This window comes from Botryllus schlosseri, chromosome 7, assembly GCF_051294905.1.
Source record: "Botryllus schlosseri isolate E-star chromosome 7, Bs_hap1, whole genome shotgun sequence".
In the NCBI taxonomy this organism is placed as follows: domain Eukaryota; kingdom Metazoa; phylum Chordata; class Ascidiacea; order Stolidobranchia; family Styelidae; genus Botryllus; species Botryllus schlosseri.
Window position 1 is genome coordinate 5,480,464 of NC_137242.1, and position 17,686 is coordinate 5,498,149.

At 39.5% G+C, this 17,686-nt stretch overlaps 2 long non-coding RNA genes across 2 annotated transcripts; both read right to left on the bottom strand.

Moving 5' to 3' along the window:
- Nucleotides 1–278: 278 nt before the first annotated feature.
- Nucleotides 279–2,603, bottom strand: LOC145443545 (uncharacterized). Its single transcript, XR_013916461.1, has 4 exons — nucleotides 2,141–2,603; nucleotides 1,799–1,880; nucleotides 1,318–1,457; nucleotides 279–756 (listed from the first exon to the last, which is right to left on the bottom strand). It is a non-coding gene; the product is annotated as an uncharacterized LOC145443545 (long non-coding RNA).
- A 1,692-nt stretch (nucleotides 2,604–4,295) lies between these two features.
- Nucleotides 4,296–5,109, bottom strand: LOC145443547 (uncharacterized). The gene is made up of 3 exons (XR_013916465.1): nucleotides 4,894–5,109; nucleotides 4,542–4,652; nucleotides 4,296–4,482 (listed from the first exon to the last, which is right to left on the bottom strand). It is a non-coding gene; the product is annotated as an uncharacterized LOC145443547 (long non-coding RNA).
- Between the last annotated feature and the right edge of the window lie 12,577 nt (nucleotides 5,110–17,686).

Consider the following 17,686-nt stretch of genomic DNA (forward strand, 5'->3'; position numbering starts at 1 on the left):
ACATTGCTGTAAGTGTAAGGACTGCGTAGTGCGTACCTATTCGTTCAAAATTGCCAATCCGTACCCGACAACCGAATCTAACTCTGACTCCTACATAAGTCCTACGTCCTAATGACCTGGATATCGAGCGAGCTTGCAATAGTACTGTCGTGCATGAAGAATTACTTTATCGGCAATCGTAATGCATGAAATGTGCTAGTCTTATGTACGAGCGTTGGTATACAAATCTACTCACGAGCTAATTTTTTGTATCAACAAATAATTTCAGAGAAAAGATAGGACAAGAAGTTATAATATGTACAAAAATGAGACCAACATCTATGAAATTTTTGTGTTTGCTGGTGACACAGATATCGTAGCACTGTAAATGTAAACCGCACTTTTACCGAGTTTTCATGGGAAACTTCATACAATAAAAAGTATGCTCTTCTGCCTGGATCATTATGCATAAAACAAACATTACGCGTTATACACGATCTGCACGCACTGTGACATCGTATATACAGCAACATGCAAGCGCAAATATATACGCTGAAACGATTTACGTAATAGATATCAAATGGAATTTGATGCATGAATTGTGAAATTACAAATTGATAAGATGCCATGTAAAAAATAACGGTTAAAATTTCGTTCCTCGCGGTGGGCGATACGGAGGCGGGGGTTGATCGTACATTTGAAAAGAGCTGTAGGGAGGCGGCTCTTCAGAGGATAGTTGCATAGTTTCGATGTATCCTGGCAGCCGATAAGGTGATTCTAAAATATGACAGAGGTTAAATAATATAGAGCATCGTTTCATTATCAAGATCTCATGTAATTCGTAAATACTTTAGTTATGCAAACAGTCGTTTGATAATCTGATGTGTGTTGAAGCAAAAACACGAAACCGACTTGCAAGCGAAAAAGGCATGACAATTACTGTTTCCTACAGACAAAGTCTCGAATCTCGGTACATTGGCCTTAAAAAACAATGAAAGAAGTCTCATTGACACGGTAATGTACTACTATGGTAAATGTTTGCTTTAGTGACTCAGCGAAAAATAAAGGTTCGTCGAAGGCTTGGAGATTAATGTAGGGGCTCGGAAGACTAGTTAAGATTAAGATCCATTGTTGTAGAGAAAAATACACACTTAACCAACGATATCAGTACCGCACTCGTATGACTACTCAAATAATGTGATCAAATACTCGCATAATAAACGTATGTCGATTGGCGAATGAACATGATCATCAAAGACTGAATAGACACTGTAGAAGTCGAAAGAATTCGGAAATTGCGCGCGAGTTAGTAATCGAAATAAAAAAATCTGGACGTACCTGGCGACGTCTCGAAATATTGGTTCGTTGCTCCGACATGTCGTAATGGTGGTTGATGTGTTTTCAACACTTTTTGTGCGACTAGGCACAACACGAAAATGACTACCGACACCCCTGCGAATGTGACTGCTGTTACAACCCTGAATACACAAATGTGAATAAGCCTTCGTATTTCAACCTGACGGCACAATTTTCATTACACTCTATGCACTACATCAGTAACGCGATTTTACATGGACTTTAACTGAATATGATAATTATGACGTGGTTCCACTGCTTTTGGGTTGCGACACATTTCACTTAGGGAATATGTGTTCTTCTTCAAGCGATATTCTAATGCACTATGGATCAGTTGAGAAACCATGCACGGGACGCGACACTGTTCGTCATTAGACGAATCATCGGATCAAACCCCTCTGCTGGATGATTGCTTTGCTAATATGTATTTGAAGAAATTACAAATACTTATCGTGATATTAACCCAGTATTATTTGTCATGTCACGTCAATACTCGAAGCCGTTGATGCAGGTTACAGATGACTTGAAAGACTGAGCAGTGCCTCCTGAAATTTAAATCACAGTATCAGTGAAATTATTTGTATATCATAATTGCCTATTTGCCTTTGACATATCAATATTTAATATTGTATATACACGATACATCAGCGATTAGGATAATAAGTTCGTTATTCATACATTCAATTACAACAAGGTACACATCGCCAAACGCGGAAAGAATGTTGTAGTGTTTTGACGTCTTGCCAGATCTCTAAGTAACATCAGTTCAAAGTGTACCTCGGCTAGCCTTGAACCGTCAACGTACCTCGTATTGATTGACACTGGATATCTCGTCTATATCCAACCCATGAACGGTGAATGGTGATCGTCCAATAAGCCACTATATATACGATAATCTGATTGCGCCTTGACTTCCAAACTCGCCTAGAACATTGCAAAGCATATTCCGGCGGAAAATCACGAGTTGTTTGCCAGCTAACATTACTCTTTGTTGGAACTGAAAGCCCAACTCATGTTTACGTTTACGTGGCGCTGAAACTAATATTCAAACAAATACTTGACAAAGTGATGAAATTATAATGCAGTCTCATAAAACCGATGTTTTGGATCCGAGAATATGACTATGCAAATAAATGCATGTCAGGTCTCAGGAGTGGAAATATTTTAAATCGTGATAACAAATACTGAAAACTTCCAGCGTGGTTGCTTGTTTGCAATATGTAAATATCTGAGTAGCATTCTGATCCATGTGACGTGACAATTGCGGAAGGTATGGTCAGCATCAGGCGAACCTGCATCCATAATACGATTATCATCGGATATTGGACCGCAGTGATATACATTTGAATTACACTGTCAGCGAATATAGTGTATTTTGCCGAATTCCACCATAGACTATGGTTCAAATCAGGTAAACGGCACTTTCTGGAATAAAGTTTTGCTTCCAATCCAATCTTAATGAATGAAAACGAGTCGAGTAGGCCTACATCAATGCATCTGAAGATATATCCCAGAGATGGAGAGGGTGTTGTTTTCACCTACAAACCCATAGAAGGCGCAAAAGAGTATAGTACACCTAAACGAAACCCGTCACACCCTTGTGATATATATCCATAATGATTAGTATATTCGACTCGTTTTTACTCATTGAAATTAGCGTCAAAGCAATTAGGTGCCATAGAGTGCGGATGGCCTGATTTGCACTTAATACGCAAGATTAAACCGACCTGCCGTCGGGCAGTTTATGGTCAGAAGCGATGATGAGTCTCAAGTGAAAGCTTGAGTGTTGGGCGAAGTGCAAATTTTACGCTCCGGCTGCGATCCTGGATCCTAAAAACTGGATCCGAATCCGAGAAAACTCTACTTCTATCAAAATATTTAACACATGGTCACGATTTATTCCAGCTCAAGCTCCATGCTACACAATAGTATGCCCTACCCATTCACACGGTGATGTAAAGAGGCACGTTATACCTTACTGTATATTTCCGAGACTGAGTAAGATTCTTGCGGCTGATCATATTTAGGTTATGAAAAAGGAATGCTCACCCCTCGTTATATTACTAACCTCTGTAGGCTAGTTATCTATATATACTCAGCATGTCAGACCAGTGCAGGCCTGAGTAATTATGGAGTCTGATTCGAGATTGCAACCAGCACGGGGAATGTCCCGGTAAGCGAAAGCATTATCTTGCTCACATCATGCATCCCATGTGTTTGAATGTTTAAAGGCAATTTTAATGCTTTTGATGGATGATGTTATTGATGTATGAAAATGCAGGCAACGTTTTTGTTCCATAACTATAAATATTATACGCATGTTGGAATGAGAATGTTGGTATTTTCCTAATCTACTTCAGTTTTATTGTAAATAAATGAAGCTGTTACGGTACGTGTTTTTCAAATTATTATCAGTAATTGGGTGTTCGACTTTGAACAAGTCCAACTTTGATATCAGCGGAAGATATCAGTTTGTATTTGAAGAGAATCTTGGAAGTACAGAACCTCAATATACAATTGAAGATTAGGATTTATTTCAATAAGAATACAGTATTCAAATATCAGTTTAGCGTTAAAAAATATATCTGTAATATTTTGGTGGAAGCGAAATTATGACATCGATGGGGCTCTAATTAGATATCTCTGAAACTATTTCACGGCGAAGAGCACTAGTCGTTGTCATGAAGCGGTGCCAACATCCGCATGTTCAATTTCCTGCCGCGAGCTCTCTCGAAATATGAATCTACCTATATCTAGCGCTCGAAGTCATTTCCGTTTCGTGCGCATGAGTCTGGCTGTAATCTGACCGCCCACATCTGCTTGCTTATTATGGCAAAAAATAAGCGGGCCTCATAACCACGGTGTGTATAATTCTCTAACTCCACGCGAGAGCTAATTTTTAGGACGATATGTAAAGAATCAGTAGGGTACAAAAAATCTCAACCAATTATTACTGGCAGTTAGGATATCTGAGTGTATTTGAAAACGCGATAGGGTACAACATTTACTGAAATGCGTAGTAGTGTAACAAATAGAGAGAGAACATGGCTTCAACAGCAGACTAATTTCTGGAATTCATTCACGTCTAGGGTCCCGGTTCGTACACCTCGCAGTTGTCTTGGCAGTTGAAGCAGATATCTCTTATTTCTGAATACAATAACGTGATTAGCATTGCAAGCATTCGTTTTTTAATAAATATTTGTTACTCGGTCTGGAAATTTTACGGCAATTCTTCTTCAATACGTATTCGCCGTTAGGCAGGCGAACTAGTTTGCACATTCTGTTGCAGAAACGCCTCAATATCTCCTCCGTATTTGCTGCAACGAAAGATACACGGAATCAACGCTCCATCGCGCCTTGACAACGAAAGTAGAGCATCAGGGAAATATATTAATAACTTGCGTTTATTTAATATTTCGTGATAATTCGACTTCATGAACATATGAATACACACAATTCCGACACTTTATCGGCCGGTCTGAGTTATAAGTAATGATCGTGGATATATGCTCACAAAACTGTATGCATATCGCCATTCAATTGATAATACATACTCACCCTTCGAAGAGCATCCTTCAAATATCAGGAGAAAAGCAATCAAGCAGATGAGAATATTAGTTTTCATTACTTATGGATTCCGTCCTTGAAATCACTAGATATTACTATACCCCTTCTTTTCAGCTGTTATTATTCAATTGCTAACAAAGTGGAAAGCTGTCGCTTTTTATACACGTGCTATGCTATAGTACTATCAAAATGATCGGATATGGCACACTTGTAAAAGGTTTATTGTCACCGCGGAAGCGCGGAAATTCGACTCGCGTTTCGCGGAAGGCGTGCCCACCAGGAATGTTTTTTCTGTACTCTCCCGCGTAAAATGTGTTCCCATTTTTGTTTTGCTTTACAGAGTGCCAGAAAAACAAGATTATGAAAATGCGTACGTTGTCTGTCTATGATGGATGGTATATAGCAGTGGTGGGCAAACTGCGGCTCTTTGAGCTTTGATTACGGCTCTTTCATGATTACACAATACACAGGCATATGCTTTTCGACATTTTGCTAGAGACGTTTAACCTGATTATAAATTGATGTATTTTATCAAGTATTAACAATATGCGTATTGTCGTCGTGTTGTTTTCTTTCTCGTGGTTTACGACCTGTGAAATTTAGGGAAAGGTGGCTCTATACAGGGTTAGAACTTAGCAATTAAACTCTCTACTCGAGTTCCCAGAAACTTTTCCCCCGCAACAACGTATACCTGGTCGAGTAGTCATCAATCAATGATATATCATTGTGTTCAACAATGAACTTGATATTTAATTACGGCAACGCAGGTGACAATCATTTCCGGGCTAGCAATGGTGAATATGAACACGGCTCTTCCGTTTGCATTGCAAAGGCTAGCAATAACTGCTGAGTTTGGCCAGGAAAATGTCGTCGAGATTACCGAGCTGAAAACTTCCAGCACTTGAATGAACCGCTCCGCACTGCTTAGACGTGATATCAGCCTGATTTTAAACACCTTGCCGCCCAGGTGGAGACGCATCGTATCACCATACACCACTAAACCTCATTCGATAGCCTACATTTCAATGTGACGTCATAAATTCGCATTTTTGAATTTTTGTATTGTGGCTCTTTTAAAGCTAAAGTTTTTGATATGCGGCTCGCGCATGCAGCAGGTCTGTATATACTATGCGTATGTGTGTTTCTTTTTGTGTGTGCGTGTGAAAGAGAGGCGAGAGGATTTACACGCTAGGGATCGTCCGGTGAGTCAATCATTGCAAATTTCTCAAAATGGTGCAGGAAGCAGGGCATTGTTTGGTGGTACTAGAGCGGTCTGGGAGGGAACTCAGTTCAAGCGCGGTGACCAAACAAAGGATTTTATACACGGGTTAGTCGGTCCTCGATCTAACCGGTCCTAGTGCAAGGGCTTGGACACCACTATGAATTGTAAAAAAATATCATGAGGGCGAACATTTCTCACTTGTCAATATGGTCCGTGGACACGTAAGAATGTGTTACAATAGTTCGGTTTATTAGCAATTATTATTAGCATGCAACATATGATCAATTGGGCATGTTTGTCAAAGTTAGGGCTATGGTTGGGGTTAGAGCTAGGTTGGGGTTATTGTTAGGGCTAGTTGTGAGGATGCAAAGTCATATGCCCAAGTGCCACATGCTCCACTCTAAGTTTTTATTTGTGTTGCATGCTCAAACATCGGGCTATTCGATAGTATGGATGTGAAACTTTTCTTCTCTTACATGCAACACTTTCAGTGTGCGTCTTCTGTAGACCTACACATTGATTTACAGCTTGCATCAACCAGATTATTGTAGTTGGATGTTATGTCCAGGCGACGCACACGATACCCCAACATTCCCGGCGCCGATGGCGAGTATTAGGCCTATGCTGAGGGTTATGGTGCGCTACTACTGCATCACCAATGCGTTGCAGTGCGATTGCAGAATGTGTTGGAGTTTCGTCTATTAGCCACCTAATGGCAATCTGATCCGCATAAGCGGTTTCTTTCAAAAGCCCAGAACTAAAGTGAACCGCGTCATATCTCGGTGACCCGGGAATCCTAAAATATGGATATCGGTCTGGTGTAAAACGACCCCGGATGAAACACCATGAAACATCATGAATACAAAACAGCAGTATCAACAATATTTCCGGCTTCACGAATACAAAACAGGAACAGCAACAACCTTTCCGGCGCATGCCTGCGCTGCGGAACCTGCCATTTCGTGATATCCAACTGGCGTGGGTTTGAATTACACAATGCTGGATTACTGCTGAACGATCCCTCATATATATATCACCCCGTAGTCAGGATGCCGGTGGTGATGGAGCAGCTTTCTGTAGGCTAAATATAGTTTATGGTACTTGCTGCTTCTCATAGCCTATGTTGGACACGTTGTACCAACCATGAGCACCACAGACGATCCTATATATGACACAGACCCTTAGGTATCTGGACTTCTTTTCCTCTCCATGAGAATTAAACACTAGGGCTGTTCAAATTGCTTTGACCTAAACTTACACACAAGCGAATTACTAGACTTCGCTATAGCTTATTCTGATGCATCACTTTCACAGCAACCTAAACGCAATACACCTCAGACGAGAAGGCGAGAAAGTGCACCCTGCTCTGCCGAAAACGAAGTATCCAATCTGCAACCTATTCAGATATTATAACAATGGGAAGCACTGGGGCCCATATAGAAGCGCAGAGTGACCTTCGGCTATATCTCAAAAATGCAACGTCAGAAAACAACTGCCACCACTCAATATACGGCTAGGCCAAATTTAAGTAGTGATCTCGTATTGATATGGTACAGTTGATGAACACATGAATCATGTGACGTGAGGTACAAAAAGTACATTCAACTCTTATGATTAGACCTCGGATTACAGATGACTTATCTGATACCACTGCTCTAGTAAAAAGTAATATTAGCAAAAGCAAGTCGATTTCTAATCGACTAGATCAGAGGTCTCAAACACGCGGCCCGCAAGACCATTTTGTGCGGCCCGCGACGGCATTTGGGAATTTTAAGTATTCAACAATATGTTCAAGTGCCATATATTTTTTTAGATATAAGAGCCTAAAGTTCAATTTAAAACTACTACAAAAATCACTGGGATCTCAACAAACTTCACTATCACATCACTTTTAAAAGCTACCATGAGGTAGAAGATCAGCTATTACGTCACATGTCTAGTTCATGACGTTAGAACATGACCCGTTGATGATTCGTGACTTAAAATTGTGATTTGGTTTGGTGCGACCTTCTCGTAAATTTACTCGGTTTTAGATTGACTGACTGATTAAATAAAAATAACTCGAGTTGAGTCGGATCAAACGTTAAAATCAGACAAGGACTTGCGAATCGAAACGGTGACTTGTTAATCCTACGGGCGCAACAATCTATGAAACTGTCATGGAGAATTGAAATATATCAAGAGGTCGTAGCTTTCGCTGCTTAGGGTATATAACGATCTAATCAGGTCAGTATGGCAACCATTGGCATTCTGACCCCCGTGACGTATAGTTGGTTACATGCTGGGTGTTGTTTATTGTTCTCTCTGTCCATGTTATTATCGGAGGCGAGTAGGGCAGCACTACGCTCTACAGCTGTAACACCAATGAATTATTCGCCGATTGGACATTTCTATTCCAGGGGTTCTTAAGCAGGGTCCGTAGACCCCTTCGGGGTACGAAGCACCACATCAGGGTGTGTGAGATGCATTGTGGAATTAGGCCTATATGCTGTGGAATATTTTATTGGCCAATTTATTCAACTGGAAAATAGTCTTGTGTGAATGGGCTTTCCGATTTTAATATAGGTACCATTAGAAATTGTGTTGAAAATGGACAGGCGCTACGAGAAATCTCATTGGAAGCACAAAAGGGGTATGATCGCTAAAAAGACTAAGAAGCAATGCTATTACTGTGGCTCAATAATTATTATATTCAAGTTGTTATTGATATGTTCCAATAATAATCGAAGGCAAAATCGAACGCTGATTTAATTTGACTTTGGCAATGACAATAACAATAGCCTATATTTATCACGACTTTATCAAAACCAGGATTAGGCTCCACCGCTCAAATGCTCTGATATCAGATCAATCTTCAGTATATTTTAAAATATACTATATAAAATTGTGGCACGTCAAAGGTCCACTAGCTGCACTATTATAACCCGACAGTTTTACGATGTCATGATCAATGTTCCCTCTATGCTGCGCACGTGCGCAAATGCGCAGTGCTGACACGGTCTCTGGGCAAAGAAAATCTAAGTTGCGCACAAAAAATCCGAAGTGATGACTTTTTTTTCATTGTTACGCACTGTTGTCGTAGGGTCTGCGCAGTGAGTTGGTGAGTCTGCGCAGACTCGTCAAAAATTAGAGGGAACATTGGTCATGATGCATCCTCTCGTATTATGTCTATAACTTATTAGAAAATTATTTTGGCACAAAAAATATTATTCAAATATTTGAAAATCGGATTTTATTTCGTGTCAAGCGTGAACAATGCAATAGTAAATCACATTCCCACGATTATTGTGGAATGCCTGTCTGCAAGGACCCGTCAAATAAGGCCTAGTTGGAACCTATACATTAGATATCCCGATTATTGATGCTGCAGCCCGCGGCGTCATCAAAAACTAGGAAATGGCCCGCGAGCACATTTGAGTTTGAGACCTCTGGACTAGATTATGACCTCAATGTCCTCGTACATAGGAAATAACCAGGCATCTCGATTTTGTATTATTCCCGTGGCGAAAAGCAAATAATGCCACACATGCAGTTGCAACAGCCAATAAATGGGTCGTAAAGAGTTATAATACTCGTTTACGCAGTAGTTCAGGACACGTACTCGTATCGGGACCGAATTCACAGTTTTTCTGATGAAGTCGGACTCGTGCCGCGCTTGGGTTCTAACTTATTTGATACGGCATTCGATATTCAATGTCAACCTGTTCGACGAGAGAAATTATACAGAAGGCGCTCTTGTGTCACGGTACGTAATGACCCCGAAAAGTCGGTGTACCATTTTCTCCCATCACTCAACCAATAGCAGCCTATGAGTTTTTGAATTACTCAATACCAATCTGAACCCGAACCGTGTGAACCGTGTTTGTCAGACTTCATTTCGAAGAAACAGGATTGGAGTCAGACTGGGGATTTTGTCGGCCCACCCCGCACTAATGCATAGGCTCTGAACCTGGGTCTGCACGCTGCATGATACTCCGTTTACGCTTTTCCAAATTAGATTAAAATTAGAGTTATAGGTACACGCTGTTTCCAAATTAGATTTTAATTTGAGAAACTGAACTTGCAAAAACTTGGAGATTGAATTTAATTCCTAATTAGCAGGGTTGTAATGATTCGAGTCACGATTTCTCTTGTATTGACTCGACTTGTACTCGAGTCATTGTGAATGAATCGAACCAAGTCATATGACCCGACACTATAGGCCGATCAATACAGACATTTCATTGTAACTTCGAAGAATAGTAAATTCACCACATTTTTTATAATTCGTCTATCGGTCCTGATACTTGGAAAATACGGCCAGAAACTGTTAGGATAGAGGAAAATTACTATATTATGAATGCGAGCCATTTTATATAGCTCGAGCAGAGTTGGAAAAAAGGGGTTGAACCGGGTGGAGCTCAAAACTGAACAGTGAACACAATGACTTGGACTCGGAGTCGAGTCGCAAGTCGCAACACTATGACTCGGACTCCGTTGTAGACGGCCAATTGTCTACTCATTGTGAATCATAAACGGTCGAATGAAACAAATAGGTTGACATGGTGTTACGGTCAACGTGCCGCAATATCCAAACTGAAGCAAGACTTCTCGGCAATTGCATGGTTCTTTTAACACCAATAACCGCATGGTGAAAAATTGCGCAGTAGACAACATTGTTAGAATGAAGCATGAAGTGTGTCACCAGCAGTGTACGCACAATTTCAGTGTTGTTAGCCAACAGCTGCTGCTGTTGAACGTTCTTTCTCCAATCTTGGAAAGCTACTTAGTAAGGACAGACACTTTATACCCGAAAATGTAGGAGAGTGTCTTTCCTTGTACTAAAATAAATTTTGAACTTTTTTACCATAATGCGTGATGTAGCTACTGGGATTTTTCATAGTTCCAGATTTCGTTAAAATAAAAGTTTTTCATGTAGAAATTTGTCAGTTATTAAGTCAAAAACCCTTTTTTCAGGCCAAACTACTTCGTAAGGACAGACAGTTCCAACCAGAAATGAAGATGAGTAGTGCAAATTTGACAATGAGCGAAAACACCTAATTTACATACGTGAGGTCAAAATTTGGTAAAAAATTATATTTTTATGTCAAAAAATGTCACAACCTTGATATTTTAGGTTAAAATCTTCAGCTTGGTAGGTCAAAAAAAATCGCCCCACTAATTAGTATGACATATACAACAAAAATAAAGTTCAGTTCGTAGCAAAACAGAGTTCATTCTCAAACGCATGAGAACGGCAAATGTTTTCTCCTGTAGGCTATATCACTTCCAGGAAGGATTTTCAGAAATTAGATTACAGTTAGAATTAGAGCAAAGAAACATTGCACAAAATAGATAACCAGTCTTCCGCTCTAATTCGACGACTAGAATTATTGTCTGGTTGTCCAAGTCTAGCAGCTGATCAACTACGCCACGTGGCGCAAGAAGGGTAATTCTACCAGTATTTTCTGGGACATCCGGCGATCCAAGGTGGAATGATGCTGGCACGGCTTTGTAAATTTATGTAACATGTAGGCTAATACATGAGCATATGAAATGTATGTAATTTGCAATACAGGTTTATAACTTATTTCGACTGGAAACGATGTAGTTCTTCATCCCTTTTCCAGGAAACTCCTTCCTCAGCTGTGCATTTTTTTCATTCGCCAAGAGACGACAAGATTAGCAAAAGGATTCAGACAGCTACAATAGGAACGATCTAGCGATTGCACATTTCGCCTATACCTGTTCGATCACATTGAAACTCATACACTTGATCAATAATTTTTTACCGCAAGAAGAGGAAAGAGAGTGTTTATGTCCTATATTTTTGTACAATCCATACGGACGTTAGACGTCATTTAGTTTGATGGGGATATATCGATTGTAAATCAACAATAGGTTGAATAAATATTTCAAGGGAATATTGCTACAAGTATGTTTATAGTATGTTGTATTTTATTAGTAATTTACATACAGGACCACCTCAAAACAGGCTGCAGGTTCCTCACTCCTGTTATAAAAGGATACCATATACCGAATAATGCAACAAGGATCACTGCACGATAAAACACGTTTACTTGCCCGTGATTGTTAAACCATCCCACCGAAATATAGTTTTATAATGGATATTTCTAACTTCGTGCGAATTCTACAAATTCCCTGAAATCCGGTGCTTCATGTCATGCAAATCTGCAGACTTCTGGTATGCGATGTTCACCTCGAATCTCTTGACACACATCCAAGAGCTCACTCGGAGTGGTGCGACTTCGTATGTTACAGTCGCATCGCAGTTACGTGGACGTGTTCGTTTGTTACGCTCGGGCGGCCATCTTGTTACGTACCTCCCTTCAGATTATGATGCCATACAACAAGTTTCGATGTCGCTCCGTCGTTTTCCAAATAGCTCTTCATCGTCCACTTTTTCCCCGGATCATTTATTTCTACGCAATGCCGATGATGGATGGTTTTATGTTGTACGACTTTCCACGTCGATACAGTAAATCTGGTTTCCACGGACAGTTTCCATTCGGTTGACCTTTTTTTATTCAACCTCCGCGCCTGTTCCAGAGTAAGCCGATTACCGATGGTACTTTGTGGAGGGCTGATCTTAATTAGTCGTCTCTGTATAGTCGCCTTATTTGCACTCAGAAAAAAAATGGAAGACAAATAGCGAAATAGTGGACATTTGAGCGTCCCAGAGGACAATTAAGTTTTATTTAAAAAAGAGGGAAAATCATCTTAAAAGAGGACATATGGTATCCCTATAGGCATATTGAGCTTTGCTTTACGTGGAAAGCCTAAATCACCGATACGGATCGTACAATGTCCTCAAAATGATACATCTGCAGTACGTTTTAGTGCTCGCTCGCGTGGTGCAACCCCGCTAGGTTTATGATTGATCTTGATCTCTGGTATGTATATACGAAGCGCCACTGAACTTACGATTAAGATGAATCGGGATAACATGGCACTATTTCGAAGCGTTGTTGTAATGTCATATTCGGAGCGAATCGCATTATAATGTCGCGTTTAGATCAAAATGATTTGAAGATCCGGTCACACAATAACACAAATTGATCGAAGACTGAAGCGTTATAGTGAAGGTTACATAACAAACGGTGCTTTGACACACTTTGTTTAATAATGCCCTTTTGAAACAAATTGTGTATAATTATGCAATAATTGTGTAAATAATTTTGAAAAACATGTAGTATGAGCATTAGGGCTGTTCAAAAATAACCTTTTTTCCTGAATCTTGCTGGTTACTTGATTAAATCGTTAGGTTGCCTTAAAAAACGACCCACAGCAAATTTGAATTCATTCCAACCAATATTCGCGGATTTCGTAGAGTTTGAAAATTTTGAATTTGCCTAAAAATGCAAAAATAATTTCTTTCAAATTGGTGGATCATCCCAGAATTATCATCAAAAAACTTGAATAACTCCGCTTCTGCTGCTTGGAATTGAGTCAAATTTGTTTTCCATCGTTTTCGAAGACAGCGCAACAATTTCATAAGGTTGGAAGGAAAATTTGAAAAAATTTTCTTTTTGCATTTTTAGGCAAATTCAAAATTTTCAAACTCTACGAAATCCGCGAATATTGGTTGGAATGAATTCAAATTTGGTGTGGGTCGTTTTTTAAGGCAACCTAACGATTTAATCAAGTAACCAGCAAGATGCAGGAAAAAAGGTTATTTTTGAACAGCCCTCATGAGCATACGGTCGACTTGCACCCAATACAGTCGACGTATACGATATGGAGTGGCTGGAACCTCGGACTCGTCGTTAATTCGACAGGTATAGCACGTGTAGATACAATATAGGTACGGAATGGGCGTTCTGATGATGATGACCGCCGACCGTAAAAATGCTGTATAACGATGTAGTCAGGTTTAAAAATGTTTTAGTATGTCCATAACAGTGGTCGGAAGCCCTTTCGACCGAAGGGACCATCTTTACCTTATATTTCCATTGTGAATGCAATTCCACGGTGATGTCATGACTATACAGATTCGTGACGTCGCTGTTAATGATTTGTGGCGTCATAACTAGGAAAAAATAATAAGAAACATGTTTCAAACAAGGGTCATGTTTTAAACATGATTTTTTAAATGGATATTTGTTTTAAATGCATCCCAAGTTATATTCCGTGGTGTCGCTTCAAGAATGCAAAAAATATTCGTATATCTTGAGGCTGAATCGTGGAGCGTCCACGTTCAGGAATGGAACCATATTTATTTAAACGCTTATGTTCACAACAGAACCTTAACGATATTGTTTCGAAGTGGAAAATATTTATCTAAATTGCACAAATGGTTTTCAAATGGTTTGCTCAATGTTATTTCGATTATGTCTGTACCTACTAATGCTACTACTACTATAATGTTCACTCTCCTCATTATACATTCATTATTCAATTTTCGCATTTCTGGCGGGATTATCTAGGCAGAATGAAATTTACAGCTGAACCATCAGTTCACTCTATTTCCATCCATATACATCGCATACACTAAAATATACAAGATAAGTGTCATATCGAAGGAATTTGTGTGGCTTAATGTGGACAACCGCATCGCATTGTTGCCATCATCTGAAATACATTTGTTATATATATGGTGAATGAAGTAATGCAGTAAGTTCAGTTTGTCGGTATATCCCCAACTGACATAGAGCCGAATGGGTCCGTGGACGTATGAGCATGCGACATTACAGCATGCGAGACTTCGGCATGCGACAATTTGGCATGCGACACATGAGCATGTGGGTTAAATTACGGGTTAGGGGTAGGTTAGGGTTGGATTTATGGTTGGGTTAGGGTTTGGCTTTAGGTTAGGTTAGGCTAGGTTAGGTAGTGAAGTGACGCATGCTGATGTGTTCCATGCTGAACTGTCGTTTTCCATTGTGTCGCATGCTCATATGTCTGGCAACCAGCCGAATGATCACATATGACACAGATGGTGTGGATTGGTCTAATTGCCTAATTGCCTGCAGCTTATTATGACCAAGACAGGCATGCTATCACGAATCGTATGTAAGAGTGGAGTGTGTGTCCTGACATCCAGCGGAGCGCCTACGAGACTGGCTCATGAACCCCTGGGGTTTCCGAGAACGCCGGTTAGGAACCACTGGTACAATCAATCAATAACAGGAACAAGAGACGTTTTACATTCGGTAATTTACTTCAGTCAGTTATGCGCCGTATACAGCCAAGGTGAGAGAGAGAGAGGGGGAATAAACGTAGAAAATTTAAATGCTTACAAACTTAGATGCTGCTTTGAAATAATTTCAAGGTTGGAAGTACGACTTCACTATTTCACCCCACATATAGTATTTATCCTTCGAATTACGCTATTCCGTATCGTCTTATGACACCATGTAGCGACCGCCGCGTACATGCGTTCAAAACTAACTTTTTGTCAGGGTAAATCCGCATGAACTATAGAAGTTTAGAACTTGGTTGCCTTCAACATTTCTTTATGAGATAGTTATAATTAAAAATTATTTTGTAGTAGCACAAAACCTGTGATTGGAGAGAAAGCACAAAGTATTCAAATGATATTTAACATTGCATCAGCAGACATAATGGGTTGTTCTGAGTATTTCTAGACTAACATGTGAATTATGCATATCTCTAATTATAGTATCCATTTAAAATTCTTTTGTTGTCCATGTATTTTATCCGAAGACCTTAAATTCATTTACACCGGGATACTATAACTACCACATATCTTATGTCATCACATATTCTCATAATACATCATCCATACATGTAGTTCAAGTCAGCATAAGACAATTCATTCCAATTGCTTTGATATATATCTGCTTTGAAATCGAGTTATATGCAAGCAATGCTTCTTGCTCTACAATACTTGCCGACAATTTTGTGCCGATCGGTATGTGAGGCATTCAGATATCAATATATGCTTCTCACACATACCGCATACCTTTAGATCTCGGAATGGATCTCGGAGTCGTCGTCATTACGTATGTCTATATACAGCAAGTCAACCTATACAGCTAAACAACAGAATGTGTGTGCAATGATTCATTACTGATATGAAAACCTCCTAGTTGTAAGGCCATTTTGTATCAAACCGTAAAATTGGTATGTTGAAGGCGTAGGCGAAAACATTACTTTCAATCGATCCGAGCAATTTCGTTTGCCACGTTACATGCTAAAGTATGGGGTTTATGAGCTTCATTTACAACAGGAATGCACAAATTGCAGATGCGTCGAAACAAATTTCGACTCATTGTATTTACCATTCATCCCCACGAAAGAAGTTTCTGTTTGAAATGATGGCGAATGAGTCTCCGTAAGCGGTTTCCCATTTCCTCACGTCATGTCCCGAACCGTATTTATCAACTTTCGCCCACATATTCGGTTTCCACATGCCAATGAAAGATGTTTGCCCACCTCTTACAAGATAGGCTACTTCTTACTGCCCGCTATTACAAATAAAATGTATCTAGCGGTAAGGTGCATCATCTCATATTACTCATATTACTAAATGTTCGGAAATGTATGCTTGATACACTGTTTACCGACTCTATATAAGTTTCCAAACTTCTTAAGGGCAATATCTGATTGTACACAGTGAAATTATACGCCAATAATATGCTGTAGCCTATGAATGCCGTAGCAAAGGTGAATCAGATCAGGGTAAGCGATATCCTTACTTGGTTTTATGGAGAGATACGAATTTCTAATACGACACATGATACCGAATGATTTATTTCCTCAATCACATAAATATTACTGGCTGTCGATGTGTCATTCACGAATATATCTCTCGTAGCCTAATGTATACATCCTCTTAAAAGAGTCTTATTACTATAACGTCACCACGAACTTCTCATTAAGTGTCACGAAATCGCTGCAAATCCCGAGCATTTCAACCACACGGACTAATCGAAATAAATATTAGTTCAGGCAGGGGCAAAACAAGAGGTTTGTTTCTATTCTAAACAACTGCGTAAACAAAAGATTGGCCTTCGCTCTTGTATGGAGGTAGAGCATGCTTTAAGAGCATTTACGAATATGATAAATGTAACATATTCTTCAACTCAAGTGTGATTAAAATTAATTCCTAAACTTCAATTGAAGAGCAAATCAAAGCCGAGGGATAACAAGTATAGGTGAACACCAAGTGATCGTAGATCCAGAATATATGTTATTTATCAGTAGCATTCGCGAACAACGCGACACACCACTGCGCTGTCCTGACGATGTCGATTCCACAGTATACTCTGAATTTGACGGATGTGAAAAGTAAAAATTGATGACTGGAATACTACAAAAAGATTAAAATATATTACGTAGTAAACCAGCTCATTTCAATAGCCGACTGACGCATTGTCGAATAAAAATGGAGTTCTAGGCAGAGGAGGCTAATAATGAAGTATTTATACTTTTTACGAGTATTAAGTCCATTTTACCTATACTTGCATTACGTTTTGGGAATAATTCGACCTCCACTTGACTGCACTTTTAGGGCAAAACTACTTACTTTATGAACTTTAGCTTTTGTAAAGTAGAAAGTAGCTTAAGGTTGTGGTTGGATCAATTTCATGGATTAAT